Below are 19,551 nucleotides of genomic sequence, written 5' to 3'. Positions count from 1 at the left end.
GCTGGATAATAAGAGATAAGACTCTTGAATTTGTCTGTCTGGGATGGGTTTAGACTGTGTTCCTTACATAACATTTCCTAATAAACATGTGCAATCTTGGTAAAAGAAAAAAAAAAGACCCTAACACCATATATAGCCATATGTAGCACTTCAAAACCTTCATATCTATATTTAGAGTCATAAATTCAGTCCGTAACCTGCCCATCCTTTTTTTTTTTGGTTGGTCGTGGGGCTTGAACTCTGGGCCTGGGCACTGTCCCTCAGCTCTTCAAGGGGAGCGCTCTACCACTTGAGCTACAGCACCACTTCCAACCTGCCCATCTTTTAAAACCCAGATCAAAATTTTCCTTCTCTGGGTAGTTTCCTGAATCAGAAACCACAGTGATTACAACTTTGGTGGGGCAGAGAGGGGGGGGAGGGGAGGTAGAATTGGGTAGGGGGCGGGGGGGGGGGGAGGGGGGAGAGGATTGGAAGGGATGGGAAGGGAAAACAAAGGAGGAGGCAACATTGCTTGATAAGAAATGTACTCATTATCTTGCCCATGTAATTGTAACTCCTCTGTACAGTATTTTCACAATAAAAATAAAAAATTAAAAAAATTAAAAAAAACCCACAGTGATTTGGCCCTTCAAAAATGTGTAAGACTAGGTATGGTAGCATATGCTTGTAAACCCAGCTTTTTAGGAAGTAAAGGCAGGATGATTTTCATCTGAAGCTAGCTCTAGGTAAAAGTGTGAGACCATATCTGAAAGAAAAACTAAAGCATAAAGGACTGGGCTCATGGCTCAAGTGGGAGAATACCTGGTGGGCTCTGATTTCTATTCAATCTCTAGTTCTGTCAAACAACAAAAACTTTTGTAAAAGTTGTACTTTCCACTTACTGGTAATCAAGTACATGCTCAGATGTATGTACCATTACAATGTATGTTATTAAGTTCTTATATTCTGTTTTATCTCCTAGCAAAGGTAAGGTGAAGATGAACCACAACTTCCTCTTTGAATCCCCATAATACCGAGATTAGCACTTTATATGCAGAATGTAGGGTTGACAGTTCAGTTGATAATCTTCCTGTTAATATTCTCTTATATTCGGCCAATGGAGAACTTGCCATCAATTAATTATTTCAGTCAATTCTAGGAATTTGAGGAAAAGGCTCTGGTTGGGGAAGTTAAAAAGATCCCAGTCAGGAAATGCCAGAGCAGTGGCGGGAAGCTATGTGTAAGATTGATCGTTTGGGTTAGCTCAGGTGGCCAGGATGACTAATAAATTCAGGAGGAGATCTCCAATAAGAAAATGTCAGTGAGCACTGGGGCGTCAATATGACCGGCAAGGTCATATGGACATAGCCCACTCATATGTTGCAAGTTAGGCTTTTGTTGGTGGAGCTGTGAGAAAGCATTGCTGAAGGGAACCAAGGGTAATTTGAGGAAGCTAAAACTTGGCCTCAATACTTTGTTGTGCAAAGAGATTTTTCTCACTGACTGCTTCTTCTTGAGGGTTCATGGTTGGTGTCATAGTGTGCAAAGTTACCTTTTGAGCAACAGGAATTTATCAGTCACCAAATCTGTTGACTTTCTAATGTTGAGCTGCCTAGCCTCCAGAAAAGTGGGAAATTTTTGTTCTTTATAAATGATCTAGCCTGAGGTATTTTTTTAGAGTAGTCCAGTCTGTCTAGAACAATGGCCAGGAACCCTGCTTTCTTGCTCATTCTCAGTCAGGGACTACCAGAGCTCTGGGAAGTGATGCTATCTTCTCTCCTCGAGGGCTGTTTGATTTCTCTTACATCAGGAGGTGAGTCTCTGTGAACATTCAGAATGATCTCTTTTAATAACTCTAACTCAAGTGTGATACTGCTTCACAGTTACTGGAGCCATCCAACATTTGGGTTTAGGAGGTATAATAATTTAATGATAATTCAATGAGCAGGCACACCAGAGGGCAGAAATCCTGAAGCCCTCTTAGAATTCTTCCTATCATACAGAGGTATCACTATTACCCTCATCTTATAGATGTGAGAAACTGAAGCATAGCCTACAACTTGCAAGTAGCAAAGCTGGCATAGAATGCCAACATGAATGCTCTGCTGATCTCTAGTTTGAGTCCCTAAAGTTGTTCAATGATAGGAGGCTTGGGTTGTTGAGATACTGCATGTTAATAATTCCATCTAGTCCTCTTGAAAACAATTTCATCTTTTCAGAGAGCTACTGAATAAACCATTTCTACTTTTATCTTTCTGAACACTGTGCTACAATGTGACCTTTTATTTTTATTTTTATTATAAAACAAGACTTCTGGTTTCAAAAAAAATAGTTTGGGGGTTGGGAAGGTGGCTCAGTGGTAGAGCGCTTGCATAGCAAGGGCAACATCCTGGGTCCAATCCCCAGTACCAGCAAACAAACAAACAAACAAACAAATAAATAAATGGTTGAAAAACCAATAGGTAGAAAAGGAGGGTCAGACTACTGTGATAAACAAGCCAAGATTTGATACCCAACACCACTACTTAACTCAAAGTATTGTTGGGTGAGTTGCATAATTTTTCTATGAGTCTCATTTTCCTTATCTGTATATGGCAGAAACCCATGCCAGTATCCAGGGTGATGAACTTGAGGCCATTGTTGTATTTTCTGTCCCTGGGCACATGGTAATCAACCATGAGATGTTTTCTAAACAAGTGAGTACCTTATATGGAACTGTCAAGTACAGCCTGGACTTTATTAAGGGAATGAGTGTTACAGTTCCTGTAAACTTTATTTTCCCTTTGGCCCGTGCTCAAATACTATATGCACATGTACTTTAAATGTCAGAGGAACATACACTGGATATGGTGTTAAGACTTGGAAAGGGAGCAGTTATGAGTTGGCCATTAAGGATTTTGACTGCACATTTTATAGTTTTTGCGAGGAAGAATTATTCAGGTATTAATTGTTCAATGAGAAAAGCTAAAAAAGAAGTAAATGGTAAGCTAAAAGCTTCTTTTCCATTACCTTATGAGCACTCATTTGCCAGATTATGGATTTATCTTGGATTTTATAATTGTGTTCTCCACCAGCTTGTATGTATCTATAACAACCACCAATTTTCCACCTATTTAATATGTTTTTCTTTTAATGACATGAATGGTCCTGAATTGCATAACCCATTTTTGTTAAAGAATTATGTGTATCTCTTATTCACCAGCTGCCTTACCCTCTGTCATCTGAAACCCTTATCTTATCATGTTCACAATGATTCTGATTAATTTATTGAAGCCCTTTTATCTTATCTCACTGTGCAAGAATCTGGTTACCACATCTCTTTTCCTAAGTGGTGCACACACAGGAGTGTGCTGTGTGTACAGCCTGGGTGTAGAGTAACTTTTTAATTCTTCCTGCTTCAAACCTTCCCTGTTCATACTTATCTATCAAAAGTCCTCTGTTTTAGATGCTGGAGGGGATGTGGCCAGAAGGGAACCCTACTACACTGTTGGTAGGAGTGTAAACTTGTTCAACCATTTTGGAAAGCAGTATGGAGGTTACTTAAAAGACTCCACATAGAGCTCCCCTATGACCCAGCAATGGGCATTTACCCAAATGATCACAAACAAGACCATACTAAAGCTACCAGCACAACTATGTTTATTGCAGCATTATTTACCATAGCTAAGATATGGAACCAATTCAGATGTCCCTCAGTAGATGAATGGATCAAGAAAATGTGATCTCTCTCTCTCTCTCTCTCTCTCTCTCTCTCTCTCTCTCTCTATATATATATATATATATATATATATATATATATATATAATGGAATTCTATGCCTCCATCAGAAAGAATGACATCTCCCCATTTGTTAGGAAATGGAAAGACTTGGAAAAAATTATATTAAGTGAAGTAAGCCAGGCCCAAAGAAATATAGGTCCCATGGTTTCTTTTATTTGTGATAACTAGTGTATGTCTGGGACAAGCAGAAAAGATCAAAAGCTATGTACATAATACCACATAAGATGATGTTAAGTGAAATGAACCCCAAGATAGGAACACAAGAGGTTTTTTCTTTCTTGCTATTATTTCTAACATATTTATAATGTACCATGTGATTTTTTTGTTGCTTTATATGTTCCTCCCCCACCATATAACCCCTGTTTTCACTGTATTTGATGTTGATGCCCTGCATCTTGTATATATACTTCTCTAATTTGGGGAGGGAAAGGGAAAAAACAAAATGCTTAAATAAGGATACAGGTTGACCCATTGTAACAATGAGACGTACAAGACTCTATGTTGAAAAATGAACTTTACTATTTAGGTGGGGGTAGGGGGGGTGTGGGGAAGTGTAGTTGTGGAGGTGGGAGGGAAGGGATGGTAGGGAAAAAACAAAGGAGGAGGCAACAATGCTTGATAAGAAATGTACCTTGCTCCAAAGGAGGAGGCTGCAATGCTTGCTAAGAAATGTATGCATTAACCTGCCCATGTAATTGTAACCCCTCTGTACAGTGTGTTCACAAAAAATTAAAATTAAAATTAAAAAAGAAATGTACCTTGCTCATGTAACTTATCTCTGTACAATATTTTTACAACACAAAACTTACTTTTAAAAAGTCCTCTGTTTTGGCTGTATGATGGCTCATACTGTAATTCTAGCTACTCAGGATGCTGAGCTTTAAAGGATGGTGGTTCAAGATTAGCTAGGGCAGAAAAGTCCACTAGACCTCATTTGTAATAAAAGCAGCAAAAATCAGAGCTCTAGTCTTGGCTCAAGTAGTAGAGCTTCAGCCCAGAAAGCAAGCTGAGTAAGTGTGAGGCTCTAATTTCACATCTTGGTACTGTCAGAAAATAAATAAAAATCCCCTGCTTAGCTGACTCTGCCCTGTGGGCACAGAACTCACTTGACCTAATAACTCTCTTTGGGCCAGATGCAGTTTTCTCAACATCTCTAACATAACACAAACTCTTTGAGAGTGGCGTCTAAGTCTTCCCACTGTTGCTTTCTCTCACCAACATCCCTTGCTCATACTGAAACTGCTTCTGTTGGAGAAACAAAACTGGCACTTTAGTCCTATTTAAAAGAAATTAATGCAGCCTCCACTTTTGCCTATAATAAATAGAAGTTGTGGCTAAGAAGCAACTTCCCATTTTTGTAAGAATTTCCAATTTTGACTGTGACCTTTCAATTTTGACCTCTGGTCAAGGTCTAAAGATGTTAAAGTTTTACTTCTTTGGGCTTAAGTTCTTAAACTTGAACTGAATGCTACTCCAAGAAACTTTCATTGTTTTCCTCTATTTTTTTTTTTTTTTTGTCTGGTCGTGGGGCCTGAACTCTGGGCCTGGGTGCTGTCCCTCAGCTCTTCAGCTCAAGGCTAGCACTCTACCACTTGAGCCACAGCGCCACTTCCGGCTTTTTTCTTTTTGCTTATGTGGTGCTGAAGAATCGAACCCAGGGCCTCGAGCATGCAAGGCAAACGCTCTACCACTGAGCCACCTTCCCAGCCCTCCCTCTATTATTTTGATTAAAGAAACTTTGACTGTCCATTCAGACATAGTCACAGAACAAACACTAATTCCTTAATTTATTTTCAATAACAAAGTTAAATCACTAGATAAGAGTATCTTATTGAAGAGACTGCTACCACATTATTTATTTTATTTTTTTGCAGTACTAGGTTTTGAACTCAAGGATTTGCACTTGTTTGGCAATTGCTTTCTGAATCGAGCCATGTCCTCAATCCTTTTTGCTTTTAGTTATTTCTTCACCCAGGGCCTCCTGGGTTGTTCTTGTACCCAGATCCTCCTACCTATGCCCATGTAGATAGGACTACAGTCCAAAGTAGTCCCTGACTGCTATCTTTCTGATCTCTGCTTCTCAAATAGCTGAGGATATATCATGAATCACCATACCTGGCTCCATTATCTTCTTATCAAGGGTTTTGTCTGAGTTTTTATTTATTTGGTAGGGATATTTGATTTTGTAAAACCATTGCATTGGAATTAGACTTAGGTTTGAATCTTTGACTTTCCCTTTAGAAAATGTGATCAGAGGGACTTTTTTAAGCCTCATTTTCTCTAGAAAGCCTGACCACCTGAGATAATGATGTTACAAACAGCCTAAAAACCAAAAGTGCTGAGACATTCCTCCTGCTGTTCCTGTATGTGAACTTATCTGTGTGTGGATGGACATGCACTATGTGTGCATTGCTAGTTATTGTCAATGTCTATGTTTTTTATTTTATGTTAACCACCTATTCAGCAAATCTGTTATGCATTCTCAAAGCTGGATACTTTGAGAAACTCAGAAATACTATACCAAAAACATCCATAGAAGTGTATCTTGCCAGGCTCTGTGACTCACACCTGTAGTCCTATTTACTCAAGAGGCTGCTATCTGAGGATTGAGATTCAAAACCAGCAGGGGCTACAAATTGGTGGTTATTAGACAGGACACAGCCAAAGATGTTGACTCCCAGGGAGGTGCTCCAGGTTAAGCTTGGTTTTAGTGTGTCAACAAATACTCTGTCCTTTAGCACTGTCACTCAAAAATACTGGAAAGGAGTAAGTATAATGTTAGAATGGGAATAACTCTGTATTAAATCTGTTTTATAAAGTAGATGAAAGTAGACAATCTGAAAATGTTCATTCATTCCTTTCACTGCCATCAAGAACAAATTATTTGTGGTTGAGAAACAGGGTCAGAACAGAGCCTTAAACTAAATAGTATAAACTAAAATGTCTACAGGGCTAAGCTGTTAAGTGAGGGTGGCAAGCTGAGTGTGAAAACCCACATTGTATTGGGAAGCCCTTGGTGTATAAGCCCACGAATGTGTGCTTATAAGCCCACTGGCTCCATCAAATCATGGAACCAGCACTATTAGATCCTTGAGTTTTCTAAAAAAGCCAAAAATCTGGAGTATTATAAGAAATCTCTGGATTTTTGTGTTTATTCAAACAACAGTAACACATTGTGAGACAAATCAAGTATGTTCACTATTTATAAGACCAATATAGTACTTTCAGTTTGTGATCAAACTCTTTAAAAAAATTCAGATTGTGTATACATGTTTGTGGAGTGTGTGTGTGTGTGTGTGTGTGTGTGTGTGTGTGAGAGAGAGAGAGAGAGAGAGAGAGAGAGAGAGAGAGAGAGAGAGAGAGAGAGAGAGAGAGAGAGAAGGAAAGAGAGAGAGAGAGTACTACTGGGGCTTGAACATGAGGCCTTATGTTCTCACTTGGCTTTTTCCTTCAGGGATGCTACTCTAGTGCTCTACCACTTAAACCACATCTGTACTTTCAGCTGTTTGCTTGTTAACTGGAGATAAGAATCTTACAGTTCGATGTTTAACAGTGTCTTGTACATCTCATTACAATTTTGGGGGGGGCACGGGGAGTGTAGTTGTGGAGATGGGAGAGAAGGGATGGTAGGGGAAAAACAAAGGAGGAGGCAACAATGCTTGATAAGAAATGTACTCATTACCTTACTCATGTAACTATAACCCCTCTGTACAGTACTTTCACAATAAAAAATGTACTTAAAAATATTCTGCAAATGTAAAAAAAAAAGAATCTTATAGATCTCTCTGCCTAAGCTGGCTTTGAATTTCAGTCTGTGGATCTCAGTCTCCTGAGTAGTAATAAGTGATTCTTTTATGGTAGTGGGATTTGAACAGGCCTTTCATCTGTTCAGCAAGCATTCTATTGCTGAGCTACAACTTCAGCCTGTGACCAAACAATTAGAGTAGTTTCTTTCATTGCATGAGCTTGTCAGCCAAACTACTTTGAACATGAAATCCAGAATATAATTTATAAATTATACACCCTGCTTCAAAACCTGTGATTCATATTATGTTTCTTTTATTTCATGAAGAAAGTACAAATAAATACATGAGATATCCTCACATGTCCTTGAGACGTGGTGGTGGATCTGAGTCACAGCAGAAGATTGTCACAGATGCTTGACAGTGTGGAGACCACATCTTGGCCTTGCGTGCTGTGGGAGTTGAGGGCAAAGGATATGGAGAAGTGAGAGTCACTCAGGATCTTCTGCTCACTGACCCATGCTCCCAATTCCTGTCCCCAAAGCAGGTGCTATAAATAGGTTTTTCTTTGTTGTGAAAAGCAGAAAGTCTTCATTTCTCCTTTAAAGAGGCATCTATTTCAACATAATGTGGATTTTTAAAATTAATTTATTAAAAAATTGTTTGGAGACAGAGTCTTGCTATATAGTTCATATTGGCTAAATATGATTTACCTGCTTTAACCTTCTTAGTGCTGGCATTACAGATATGCACCATCGTGCAGGGCTCAGAACAATTTTATTAAATAATAGCCACTCTGAGTCAGGCCTCATTTTAGGGACTTGGAGATCATTGCAACCAACAAAACAAACTAATACAGCTGTACTTTTTGAGACTTTGCATTCTTTTAAAAGAGCCAATACTTGACTCTTAGCTATATTTAAAATTCAAGTGGTGATCTATTCTGTGAAGAAAATAAATCAGGATGAAGTGGCAATGACAAGTAAATAGGATGGGAGGAGGAAGGCACAGAAGAAGCCAACAAGAGGCCTCTCTGAGATGACACTGAAGCAAACACCTGAGAGAGATCAGCCAGCAGGCAGGCCAGCAGGCAGGCCGGCTAGGATGGCAAAGTTCCCAGGTGCAAATGCATTAGAAGATGAAGAACAAGTCAGCATTAGATCACATGAACTAGTTGAAGCATCTGGTTTCATTGGATGTCTTAAAGCTCAAGGATTTTTGATGTGACTTGGCACTGTGTGGAATCTAGACAGGGAGGGCAGGGAGGCTGTGGAGAGAATACTACTTCAGTGTGTACAAGGGGTGACCATTTTCTGACAACTAAGAATGGAATTGGCAAGCTCTGGTTAGAGTTTATTTTGGAGGTAGACTCAGAAGAGTTTGTTGATGAATCAGTCTGCACCCATATAAGCATGTATGTATAAGTTACTTCTCCCTCCATTTTTACAAACAAGGGCTTATTGTGCAACATTTATTTTTTGCATCTTGCTTTTTTTCACTTAGTATTAGACAGAGATCATTGCATATCAGTCTGGATCAATGACATTGATCACCTTCTTTTTGTTCTTCTTCTTTCATTCTTTTTTCTTTTGGCTTTATTTTTTTTTAATCTACGTTAACATGCGTAGGATCATTCTCTGTGACTTACTGTGAATGCAGCAGTCTCTTATCCCTCCCTTTCCCTCCCCCATTTACTATGTGTTCCTTTGAAAAGACTTCAGTTTCATTTCTTTTATCTGAAAGCTTTGGGGGTTGTCTCCATTTTCCTAGGTAATATTCTTGCATTCTTGCTTCTTGATTTTCTAGTTTTAGATATGATCTTTGACTTTCTGCTCTGGAAGAGAAATGGAGAAGTAGGACTCAACTTAAAAAAAAATCTTTCCTGCCTCCTCATCTGTAACCACTTTTTCTATCCCATTTTTCTTCTTTTTCTCTTTTTGGTGGTGCTGAGGTTTTTGGGCTCAGAACCCTGTGCTTGCCGGGCAAGTGCTCCTATGCCGAGTCACCTCTCTAGCCCTTTTATGTGATAGCTATTTTTGAGATAAGGTTTGCCTGGATATAGGCCTAGCAATGATCTGTCTTCTTAGGCTGGCTTCCTGTCTAGCTAAGATAACCAGCACACTACCAGGCCCAGCTCTTAGTTGAGAAGGGGTTTTGAGAACTTTTTTTCTTCCTGCCTGGAACTGCCTTGCAAGCAGCTAGGATTACAGATGTGAGCCACTGATACCCAGCTCTCCACCTTTCCTCAAATGTTGTCACACTATAATTTTGGTTATACTATTATCTTTATCTATTTAGGATAGGATAACAAGTTACTGAGTAATTTATTAAGCAAGACAAATTTACTGTTACAGCTCTGAAGTTCGGGAGTATAGGAGTATTGGTATCTGGTGAGGGCAATTTCTCATAGATAGTACCCTATGTGTGTCCTCACTTAGTAGAAGTGACAAATTGGCAATCCCATGTATCTTTTTACAAGGGAATCACTGATCAGGGCAAGACCTGTGTCCAAAAGGCTCACCTCTTAATGCCATCACCATAGGGGTTAGGTTTTAATGTAAGAATTTGGGGAAGACATAAACATTCAAAGTATATCATCACTATTCAATGGTATTCACTGAGTTATTTATACAGAAGTAAATGATTTTTACTGCTAAATCTGTTTCAAATTATGTTTATTCTTACTTGTTGAATGATATTCTGTTATATTCAGAGTAATAATTGCCTTTCTGCCTAGTTATCTTTCCACTTATCATAATTTCCATGTAGTAAATTTGGTTTTCTCTCAACATGTTCTGAGACATCAAACATATTTCACTATTTTCAATTTTTCTACAGAAATTTCTCCTGGAATCTTCTGACAAGCTCTGTAGTTAAGTGATAGCACAATGGCCAACAATGGTTTTCTTTCCTGTTAACTTTAAGTGGACCTTCCACTTTGGCTATGACTTTGATCATCTATCTTGCTCTGGTCAATGGCAAGTTTACCAATATGATGAAATAGAGGCTTGAAGAGTCCTTGTGTTTTAGGCTTTTAAATTCTGACTATCATGCAATGAAACTGGATCATCTTCTTGAGGGGAAGAAAAGCATAGTTCAGTCACCCCATCTCCAAGCTGACACATACAACAGGCATGTAAATGAAGCCAACTAGAGCCAGTTAGCTCCAGATTAGCTGACAACTGACCACAGATGCATGGAAATATTACTGCCATGAAATGATCAGGACAGTTATCATGTATCAAATGATCACAATGTATTCTGTAAATTTATACAATAAAAATAACAATGAACTTTCTAAAAGTCAATGAGAGAGCAAGAGAGAGAAGAAAGAGTAACTTGAATTAAGAGCCTCTCACTCTTACTCAGATTTTTTTTTGTTCATATCTGACACTGCCATTTGAGTCATGCCTCCAGTCTGACAGTATGCTGGTTAATTAGCAATAGAGTCAGATAGGTCTGTCTGGTCTGGATTGTAATCGAAATCCACTACATCTGAGTCTCCTGAGTAGCTAGGATAATAGGTAAAGTTGTAGGCACTTGCCATTCAAACCAGGTTTGATGAATTCCTGTTATCATGACTATAGATTAATAATCTTTACTAAGTTTTTGGAACTCATTTTTTATGGTACTGAGTTTGAACTCAGGGCTTCAGGCATGCATATTAGCAGGCATTCTGCTGGTCCAGCCTCCAGTGGAATACTTTTTACTATCACTTATTGCTTATCTTGCGTATATGATCTGGATATTATTTTTTCCTCCTTACAGTCTTTCAGTATCTTCTCTTAGTCTTCAGTGTTTGAAACTTCATAATGTTGTCCAATAGCCTGACACTGTTTCATTTGGGAAATTATTTTTTTTATTTTTTTTCATTTATTTTTTTTCATTTAATTTAATTTTATTTGTGAACATACTGTACAGAGGGGTTACAATTACATGGGCAGGATAATGCGTACATTTCTTACCAAGCATTGCAGCCTCCTCCTTTGGTTTACCCTTCACATCCCTTCCCAGCCTCCCCCCTCCCCCCCAATCCCAATCCTTCTCCTTCCCCCCTCTTCCCCTCCCCCCCCTCGCACCGATGTTGTAAAGCTTGTTTTGGACATGACAACTTGTACTTCTCATTGTTGCAAGAGGTCCACCTGTATCCTTAAACAGCTGGTTTTTCCCCGTCTCCTCCACAAGTTATACTGACATCAAATATAGTGAAAGCAGGGGTTATACTGTGGGGGAGGAACATACAAAGTAACAAAGAGATAATCTTATAAATGCGTTAGAAACACATGCATGAAAGAAAAAAACATTAAAATACATATCTAAGGGTTCATTTTCCTGACATCACATTATCTGACCTTTTCATTTGGGAAATTATTTAGTTTGGAAATTCAGATCATTTATTCCCTTTTCTCTATGCTTTATGTCTGTTTTCTCTTATTTAATATACAAACAGTTATTTCTCAAGTGTCTTTGTATGTGTATGTGTGTGTGCAAGAGAGAGAGACAGAGAGAGACAGAGAGACAGAGAGAGAGACACAGAGAGATTTCCTATCCTCTTTTCTTTTGATTGGGAAAATTCTCATTTATATCTCAGCCTTTCTATTGGAAGTTTTTCTTTTCATTTCTGATGTGTATTTAATTTTTTAAAAATTCTGATGTTCTTGGAATATTCCATTTATGTATTTTGTTTATTTATTTTGGGATCAAATACTGTTCTTTTTCATGGTTATAGTAATCTTTCTTTGGGAGATTTTTTCAAATTTGTTTCATCTTTATTTCTTTAACATTATCTTTTTCTTATGATTTTCTTTTCTTTTTTTATTGTGAAAATACGGTACAGAGGGGTTACAATTACATGGGCAAGATAATGAGTACATTTCTTATCAAGCATTGTAGCCTCCTCCTTTGTTTCCCCTTCTCATCCCTTCCCATCCTCCCCCCCCCCGACCCAATCCTCCTCCAACCCCCCCACCAAAGTTGTAAAGATTGTTTTCGACATAACGACTTGTACATCTCATTGTTGCAATGGGTCCACCTGTATCCCTATTTAAACGACTTGTTTTTTCCCTTCCCCTCCACAAATTATACCAACATCAAATACAGTGAAAGCAGGGGTTATACTGTGGGGGAGGGACATACAAAGCAACAAGGAAATAATCTTATAAATGTGTTAGAAACAATCGCATGAAAGAAAAAAACATTTGAATACATATCTTAGGGTTCATTTCCCTAACATCAACTTATATGACCTTTTCTGCTTGGCTCAGACATATACTAGATATTGCAAATAAGGGAAACCATGGGACCTATGTTTCTTTGGGCCTAGATTACTTCACTTAATATAATTTTTTCCAAGTCTTTCCATTTCCTAACAAATGGGGCAATGTCATTCTTTCTGATGGAGGCATAGACTTCCATTGTGTATATATACCACATTTTCCTAATCCATTCATCTACTGAGGGGCATCTGGGTTGGTTCCATATCTTAGCTATGGTAAAATGATTTTATTTTCTATCCTTCAGGTAAAGGCTTTCAGAAGATACCTTGAATTTTCCTACCTGATCATATTTAGGAATTATCTCTTAAGACATAGGCTGGGACTCTGAGGAGGTAAGTCAGCATGTATCCTGAGTCCTTCAGTGTTTGTGTATGGGGTGGAGAGGGTTGTCTTCCAGTGTTAGCCTCTTTCAATATCTTCATGGGTGAGCCATGTTTCTCAGAGAAGATGCTGCCACTGTCCTACCTAGAGGGTGAAGGTTTAACATGTAGTGTCCTGGGCCTATTTTAGGGAAAGATGGATATGGTATGGGGTATCTCAGGCACTCACATGTATAAATTCATAGTTCCCTTACCCTCAACTGCACTAGTGTCTTCTAATACTGAGTCATCTATTTCAGTCCTTTCTAAAAATAAACTGTCACTCTTGCCAGTTGCCAGTTAGGGAGGTGGCAGTCTTGGGATGCTACAGGACCATGAGAAGGAGACTAGGGATATAGTTCTCTCTAAAACAGGCTTCCTAATAATCCTTCCAACACGCTATTTCTCCTTTTATCTTCACTTACACAGGGACTTACTACTATGGGTTTCTAAGTCTTTGGATATTCTGTAAATTATATTAGTTTTGTTTCCTTTACTGCTTGATTAGACTCATTATCTCAGATAGACTCAGATCTATTCATTTCTTACTAAGTAATCATTTATTTTTGAGTTTCCAAAATTGTCTCTTCTCTTCAAATAGCTCCATTTATTGGGCTTGCATCTTAAACTATCCCTTTGCTGGTTGTTTTGGTGGGGTTTCCAGAAGGCAAAAGATAGAAATATATTTTAAATCTCCTTTGAGGTTATGGGAAATGTGTTAATAGATTCATAATTGAGTCAAACTTATTTGTAAAAACTAGCCAGTGACAAATAGCTGTAATTACAATGGGCTTAAAATAATATCTTTCTTCTTAACAACACAAAGAAGAAAAGAAAATGTAACTCAGTGCTAATCTAGTGAAGAGGAATACATAATTACAAGTCAAGATTAATATGCTTGAGAAGATTCTTTCCAAGCACTTGTATCCCCTTGCTAAAATGCAGATTGCTTAACAGCCTTAATAAGAAAATTCCTAAGCTTGTGCAAACTTGTGGGAGGTTTGTAGTCATGCATAATCTCACATTGAAGCCTGCCAAGGCAATAAAACGAACACTATGGTATTCACTATGTCGTGTTTACTCTTCACAGTAGCTCAAAGCTAGAGATGCACATGATCATCAATCTTTGTCTAGTCATTCACTTTCCCCTCTTGCAGTGAAAATTTAATACAGGTTTTGAAAAAAATCTATCTATGAATCCTATGCTAAATCACAACCCAGGTAAGTTACTGGTGTTCTGTTAGTATAATTGGGCTCATGCTCTCCAGAGTCAGGCTTTCCAGTAGCTTTTGGGAGTGGCTAGCTTCCAAGCCCACAACCAGCTCAGACAACAGCAACAACACACCATAATTCTTCAAAGTAAAAACAAACAGGGAAGTACACATAATATTCTATCTCCCTCTGAAATGTTGCCTACACAGACACCTAAGCTATTCTTCCTTCCTAATAAAAGGGCAGACTTAAGTCAGAGATACAAAATAAAAGGCATGCAGGAAGAATGAGTCTAGAGATCTAATATACAACAAGAGAACCATGGGTAATAAAATTGTACTAGATATAGAAGGAACAGGAAGGAAAGAGGAAGGGAGGAAAGAAAAGAAGTGAAAAAGAGGAAGTGTTTCATTACCCCTTCTTGGAAGTTGCCAATGACCTCCCATTGGTCTTTTCTCAATTCTCTCCTTGGCAACATTTGTTAAGGTGAGTCAGAGCCTCTTTACTGAAAGACAATTTTCAAAACAATTCACATATAATGATCCTTTATAGAAACACCTGTTTCTTACCTCTAACTCAAACCTTCCCTTCTTTAATTATATCCTAATTAGCAGTAATAACAGCATATTTGAACAATTTATAGTATTCAGATATCCTGCTAAGTACTTTACATATATTAGCTCTTTTCATTATTATCATCTATAAAATGTTATCTATTCTTAAATCTATATTTATAAATGCAGAAAATGTGTCCAAAGGGCTTATGTAATTTGTTCAGGGATGAGTACTGGTTAGGAGTATCTCATGTACATAATTGGTTTCATCATTCATCCAACTTCCCAAACCAGAAACCTAGGAATCATTAATTACTAGGAAGCATCTTCACCATCTTAGGCCAGACTATCACCATTTCTGTGTGGAAACTATTCCAGCTACTGTTTTTTTCTTATTGTCCTCTTAGAGACTATTCTCTAGTAGCCAACATATGAATTCGCTAAATCCACAATCAGAATGAGAAAAAAATAAAAAATGTTATTAGCAGATAATAGTTGTACAAAGAAGATCTATTGTGACAATTCTATGCATTCATAATAACTCTTCCTCACCATCTCTTTCCCTTGCTCCAGTCCTTCCTTAAAACAATTTCAACAGATTTTATTGTTCTGTTTCTGCATATGTGTATAAAGTACTTTGACCATGGGGGGGAGGGGTATGCCAGTACTGAGGCTTAGAGTCGGGACCTGGCGTCTATTCCAGGTTGTGCTCAAGGCTAGCATTCTGTCACTTGAGCCACAACTACACTTCTAGATTTGGGGTGATTAATTAGAGACATGAGTCTTTCAGAATTTCCTTCCTGGTTGGCTTTGGACTGCAGTCCTCAGATCTCAGCCTCCTGAGTAGTTAGGATTATAAGAATGAGCAACCAATACCCAGCCAGAATGACACATTGTTTTGACAAACCTCTTTCAGAAATCGATTTCATACCAACAAAATAGTAGTAGGGGTAAAGAAGATTTATCTCTATTGTGTGGATAACACAATTAACGAGGCAAATCTACTTGGAACAATTACAAAAACTAATCATGTCCTATACCACAAACTACATCTGGAGATACAGCTCAGAGGTAGAGCACTTGTCTAGCAGCCCTGGGTTTGATCCACAGCACTAGGTCAAACAAAACCTCCTACAATTCCCAGGTTCCCTGGACTGTGGCATCTTGGTGGATTCTGGCAATGGGAAACACCGCAAAGGAAAAAAGGGAGAAAGCAGGATATTCCCTTCTCCTGTGGATGCCTCACTGAGCTTCCTGATGCTGCTGGGCAGTTCCCATACTGGCTTTTACTCATTCCAGATTGCTCCATCTACCACCAGGGTGAGACTTTCTTCCACTGTCCCAAAAAAAGTCATCCAAGAGTGGCAGAGGTTCCCTGCTATTTGTGTTGCTTTCTCTTGCTTGCCTTAGTACCCCTCGTAGACTTCTCAGCTTCTCCATTGTCCATGGAATGAGTTTTCTATATAAAATTGTATCCAGAATGATGGGCAAGTACAGTCATAATATTCAAAATACATAGTGAGAATGGAACTGGGTAACTGGACAGGATGGGTAGGATTGGGTAGATGGGATTGTATAAGGGTGATATTGATCATGATGCATTGTACTCATAAATCAACATGTTGAATTGAAATTCCTTTGTACAGTTACTTAAAGCTAACACAAATATAGGAGGGGAAAACCTGTGAAAGTGTGAGGGAAAGGGTAATATTTCCTATCAAGTACTGTACTCTTTACCTGACATGTAATTAGAACCCCTCTGCACATCACCTTTATCATTACAATACAAAAATTTAAAGATAACATCAATAAATAGATAAATTTGCCTCCAATTGTACCCACAAAAGTGTACACCATGGCTGATATAACCTCATATATTTAGAAATTATAATATTAAATTATAAGGGCTGGCTGCTGCCTGGGTGGTGGTGCCAGTGTCCTGTTCAACCTCACGGGTCTTGGTGCCAAGGAGGATAGCACTGGCCGCATCTGTGAAGGCCACGGCCTGTGGGTGGCGCGAGTATCATGAAGAAAGGGAAAACAATGATTTGGACTCTATTAGAAAATAACTACAGGAAATTGCAAATGTCCCTTGAACTCTGCTAGGTCTGTAACGGGAAGTATCACAGTTCGATATTTCTGTTATGGGTGCCTTGTTGCATCTGCAGCCTGGACACTTTTGCTTTTTATTTATTTCAATGTCAGCGAACTGATGTGGCCCCGTAAGAATGTACCCCTCAATGGGCCTTGGCCCCATGGACTATTTCCCAATAAATTCTATCCCCGCTTTACTTAATATCGAGGTCCACCTCGAGTATTAGAATCACAATTCCAAGCAAGTAAAATGGATCATGTGAACGATAATAATATTGAAGATTCGGAGAAAAGACCATCTAAAGTTCTCTTCTGAATTGGGAATGATTTTTAAATCAGGAGATGAGAGACTTGGGCTATCAGAAAGATGTCTTTAATATGCTAATTAGTAACCACTTGGACTACCGTAGACATGCGTCAGACAGCAGGACTGAAGAGCATAAGGAGAAATCTTACCCATCTGAGCTGCAGGGAGCCAGTGTTTGTTTGAACTTAGGAAGTAATTGGGGTATCAGTCATTCAAGTGGTATTTGAATTATATTTACCCAGAGATGCCGATACCTAAACCCAACACCAAACCCCAGCAACCTATGTTCATCAACAGAGGCCTTTGGCGTGGAAGATGGTATCATTTCCAGACAGACAAACGCCTGGTGGCCCAGCCAGAAGGGAAGCCTAGTGGTACTGAAGTTCTGTGATTGCTGAAGGTCCTGCGCGAACCTGGCTCAGATCTGGATTGTTTTTAAATAATATCCTCTGCCTGGACATATCCAAAATGCGCTCAGGGGACCCTCCACGATTCATGAAGTGCCACGGGGCGGGATGCTCCCAGCAGTGGAGATGCTGCGGGGGAAAAGAGTTGATTGTTCCCAGGTGTCTGTGGGCCAGTGATGCAGGGTGGTGGAGCCTGTGGGTCAGAAGGGCTCCATTGCCATGCGGACCTGCAAAGCCTGCTCCTCCCAGCGGTGGCACCCAGAAGGTTAAGGTAAACCAGCTGGAGCGGCGTCTCACCAGGCTTTGAGGCCACTGTGGAACTGGGGGAAGGAACGTCACTGGTGCAGGAATCGGAATGGGCGCCCTGGCCACATGGAACTGAGGCCAAAAATAGCCAAGGAGGGAAGAAGAGGTTTCACAGGACATTACGGCCATTTCTGAGCTGCTGCTAGACATTTCTTTCTTAGAGATGGCAGCTAGAAGATAATTGTAATACTAAAGAGCCAGGTGTCTACAGAACATTCAAATTTATTTATGCGTCTTTATTTCCCCCTTGGTGATAGCATGGGTTTTATCTGATCAGAAACTGGTCATGATTTTTTATTTTTTTTAGAATATTGCATAGGATAAGTTAATTAATATGTGTTGAATATGTTCTAAATAGAGGGCTTGGGGGGGAAAAAACCCTGAACATTCCTTTTTTTTTTTTTTTTTTTTTTTTTTTTTGCCAGTCCTGGAGCTTGAACTAAGTGCCTGGGCACTGTCGCTGGCACTCTATCACTTGAGCCACAGCGCCCCTTCTGACTTTTTCCGAGTAGTTTATTAGAGATCAGAGTCTCAGGGACTTTCTTGCTAAGGCTGGCTTTGAGCCTCCATCCTCAGATCTCAGCCTCCTGAGTAGCTAGGATTACAGATGTGAGCCACAGGAACCCAACTTTAACATTACTTTTAATTTTAAAAGGTGTCATAATATTTAAGGCACAGTTAACTCTTATAGATTATTTTGATGATTAATGATACTACATTTAAATAAAGGATGTTTGATTTAAAAAAATAAAATTATAAGGGTCAATATTCAAAAATAAGCCAGAACACAAATGACATGTCAGTATTTGATAATGCAGATGAGGTATTCTTTACAAAGAAATTTGTAAAGAATAAAATTTGTAAAGAAAAAAATTCCTAAAGTGAGGTCTGACTTGGAACCTCTTCCTAGTTTAACCAACTCACTCATATTTATCAGTCTAACAACCCTCTTTTCCCACCCATCCTGTATTAGTCCTTAAGTTTTGAAGTGTTTGTAGCTTTTTTAGGAGTCTCTACTTGAACTACCCAGTTACCCTGAAAAATGATTCCTTATATGCGAGATATACTCTAACTCTGACTGCTATTCCCAAGTTGACAATTGAATACTAGACAGCTCCACTTTTCATTTTAGGAATGCTGGATTTACTGTGGCTAACAGAAATCCATCATCCCTCTCCCCAATATCTAAAGTCTATTTCCTCATGCTGTAATCAGTTCCTCAAACATACTTGTTTGAAAATTCAACCTCCCTCAGGCTGATGGCTGCATCTCTTCCCTTGTGTGGGTTTTGTTCCAAGCCTAATAGCTCTGCCATGAATACTTTTGAATGATTGAAAGGCTTTTTATTTTTCTAATGACATATCTGTTCTATTTTTTTTCATTCTGCAAGCCTACTCAAGTCCATTCTTTTCCTTCTATTTCTGATATGCCTGCATAGTCATCTTGGCCATTCCACTGGAAAGACAACACAGGGCTAAACCCCTGAGTTAAAGTATAATTAATCCAATGAAACTTGAGTTAAAGCCACAATGTT

At 38.8% G+C, this 19,551-nt stretch overlaps 1 pseudogene; it reads left to right on the top strand.

Annotated features, from left to right (window-relative positions):
• Nucleotides 1-1,680: 1,680 nt before the first annotated feature.
• Nucleotides 1,681-17,981, top strand: LOC138838661 (polypeptide N-acetylgalactosaminyltransferase 11 pseudogene; annotated as a pseudogene).
• Nucleotides 17,982-19,551: the final 1,570 nt, after the last annotated feature.

Source organism: Dipodomys merriami, unplaced genomic scaffold (genome assembly GCF_024711535.1).
Source record: "Dipodomys merriami isolate MVZ:Mamm:240054 unplaced genomic scaffold, mDipMer1.0.p SCAF_1, whole genome shotgun sequence".
Taxonomy (NCBI): Eukaryota; Metazoa; Chordata; class Mammalia; order Rodentia; family Heteromyidae; genus Dipodomys; species Dipodomys merriami.
This window is presented reverse-complemented; position numbering and strand designations above follow the sequence as displayed.